The 2957-nt window shown below is 39.3% G+C and overlaps 1 long non-coding RNA gene across 1 annotated transcript; it reads left to right on the top strand.

The window, feature by feature from the left end:
• The first annotated feature begins 561 nt into the window (after window positions 1-561).
• On the top strand, window positions 562-1786 carry LOC136287759 (uncharacterized). Its single transcript, XR_010720309.1, has 2 exons — window positions 562-649; window positions 1016-1786. It is a non-coding gene; the product is annotated as an uncharacterized lncRNA (long non-coding RNA).
• The last annotated feature ends 1171 nt before the right edge of the window (window positions 1787-2957 follow it).

Raw genomic sequence — 2957 nt, 5'->3', positions numbered from 1 at the left:
ATTACTTGAACTACCCCTGTTGTCTATACTAATATTCAGGTGTTCCTTGAACCTTTCTAAACTTTTGTTTGTACATTCTGCTGCAAATTATTTTCAAAATGTTACATTATATTAAAAAAAGAAATTTGAATCAGCTTTATTTTTATTTTTGGGATCACCCATGTTACTGTGAGAGGAACTGCTAAACTTTCTTTGTTACAGTACTGATTTTAATAAATATTGCTGTTTTCTTTTGCACTCTACTTGTCCTAGAGTAGAGACCTACTGTTTTTAATCACTCCTCAGAAGATTGTGTCCATTTTGTGTAATTCTTACTATCCTTCCTTGAATCCCACCTACTTCTCAAATCCCCTTTGGAAAAAGCTACATGTTAATTCAGATGAAGTTACATTTCTCATTTATAGGAAAAGTATTGTAACTTTTTCAAAGGTGTTTTTCCCTAGTCCTTATAGAGTATCTTGTTTTTTCCCTGATTTGACCATAGCTGCATGTGTTGGTTTGGCACAGATGGTAAAAACCAATTAGTGGCTGGCTTTGAAATTGCCAGCCAGATTAACCAATTAAATATAGGGATACACCTCTGGGTCACACAGGTTTAAAAATAAGGAGAATCCCAGGAAAATTTCTTTTCCTTCCGGCCTTGGAAGAGGTAAGAAGGCAGCCTGGCTCCTTTCTTGCGGGGTGGGCCGGGACAAGCCCAACCTTCCCAGGCCCGGGCTTTTCATGGGAGGCCTGCCTGGCCCAGTTACTCCCGGGCCAGAGGAGGGGATGAGAATATGGCCCGTCCCAGCCCGGATTGGTTTCTAATGGCTGTAAAACATTCTGACTAAGCTGAGGGGGCTGAGCTCCCTCTCCCTCTCTGGTGACTCCCGAGCAGAGGAAGAAGAGGGGGGTGGGAAAGCCCAGCCTGTTCGAGCCTGGATCAAAATCCCTTGGTGTGAGAGGCCGCTGCCTGACAGAGATCATGTGACCACTGCAGGCCCTGGGCAAGACATTAACTCTTTTCCTTGCACAGATGAAACTTCCAAAGCCCTAACCCTCCTCTGAGTGAGAGGAAAGGGACAGAATGAACATAGAGAAGACATGGCATGAGGCGGAAGTCAGTGAAGAGAGAGTGAAAGTCCTAAATGGGACAAAGGAGTGAGGAGTTGCGTCATTTGGCTGGACTTCTCTTGTGAAACCATGGAGAATGGACTAACTTTCCCTGTAACATATGAATGCTGTTTAGTGGGATGCAGAGCTCTAGTTAAAGTTGTGGACTGATATAACTGAGACTTCATTGAGAACTTTGAACAGAGAAAGACAGAGAGAAAGTGATGTGAAGCCCTTTGCTCCCAGGGAAAATGAAGGCCTCTCTTGAGATGAAGATGATTTTTGGAAATAGAAGAAGAGAACCTTTGTTGTATACTAGAAGAGGCATCCTTAAATGATAGCCTAAAATAAGCAGACATGACCCATATGCAATGTTGGGAAAGCTGCTAACTGGAGGGACTTCACAAAGGCAGGTTTCCAGGCAGCTGTTTTTGTGAGAGTTAAGACCCACAAGTGAACTGTTCTATGTTGTCAGTGGGGAAATTCCATGGAAGTTCTAAGAGAGACTCCTCTCACAAAGAACTGATGAAAGATTATTTTTAAATGGTGGAACTGACTGAAAAATCACAGGTTTTGTCTCTTTATGTTGTTTGTGGGAAAGTGAACAGTTTGTGGAGGAGGAGGAGTGTTTTGAGAGTTTCATTTTGATTCTCATTTTCTTCATTTACTGTGTGTTAATAAAACTATCTTTGTACCCTTTAAGATTTGAGCCTGCTTTGCTTTTCTCCTAATCCTATCTCACAGAGGATAAAGAGAGTAAACACTAAAACCTCTGCACTAAATTTGGCAAACAGAATTTGGTGAACATGAAACTATTACACTGAAACTTTTTTTTCATAGCGACATTCAAATCCATTTTCTAAACTGATTCTGATCATTCAGAATCTTTGCTGTTTGTATGAATGTGAGCAAACTTGGTTTTAAAAGGAATTTTTATTCTGAATAACCAAGTTAGACCTTGCACTGTTTAAAAAAATATCATTAAATAGATCCTAAATTCTGGAATTATGGTTATATAAATCTTACAAGTCTAGTGGATACATGACTCAAGTATGCAATATTCTATTGTTTTGTTTCCTGCTTTCTTCATTTTACAATTCAGAATTTAACTTCACAGGGAATGGTAGGAGCTATGCATTTCTGAAAATATCATTGCTTTTCTTGGGATCACATTTCTCAATATCTTGGAGCTATACTAGAAACTGAGTTTCCATTCCAGTCATCCCTCACTGACACTGATGTGAGAAGATATGTTTTGGTAATTTAGAAAAATAAAGAAAACTCTCCAAGGAAAAGCAGATTTTTTGGTCCCCCTTATGTAATGTTGGACACTCTAAACCACACAAAAACATGTAGCATTTAACCATTTATAAATCTTCTGAAAAACTGTGTTTACAGAACAGATTTGGATCTTGTCTTTTTTTTTTTTTTTAATTCTGATTTAATCTACTTCCCTTATTACATAGGTGTAATTTAACCATGTGAAAAACAAGATCTAGCTCTCTGAGGAAAAATAGAATCACAAAATTGTTTAGGTTAGAAAAGACCTTTAAGATCATCAAGTCCAACTGTAAACTCAGCAGTGCCAGGTGTACCACTAAACCATCCTCCTAAGTTCCACATCTACTCGTCTTCTCAATATCTCTACACATAGAGACTCAACTCCTTCTCTGGGCAGACTGTTTCAATGCTTGTCAACCCTTTGGTTCTGTGAAGAAATTTTTCCTAATATCCAAATTAAACCTCTCCTGGTACAGCCTGAGGCCATTTCTTCTTGTCCCATCAGTTGTTACATGAAAGAAGAGACCAAACCCCACCTGGCTACAGCCTGGTTTCAGGGAGTTGTACTGAGCAATAAGGTCACC

The sequence above is a fragment of the Chamaea fasciata genome, unplaced genomic scaffold (genome assembly GCF_029207755.1).
Source record: "Chamaea fasciata isolate MVZ Bird 193981 ecotype frontalis unplaced genomic scaffold, bChaFas1.0.hap1 SCAF_3, whole genome shotgun sequence".
NCBI classification, from domain to species: Eukaryota; Metazoa; Chordata; class Aves; order Passeriformes; family Sylviidae; genus Chamaea; species Chamaea fasciata.
The sequence above is the reverse complement of the archived record's forward strand: the minus strand, read 5'-3'. Positions and strand labels throughout refer to the sequence as shown.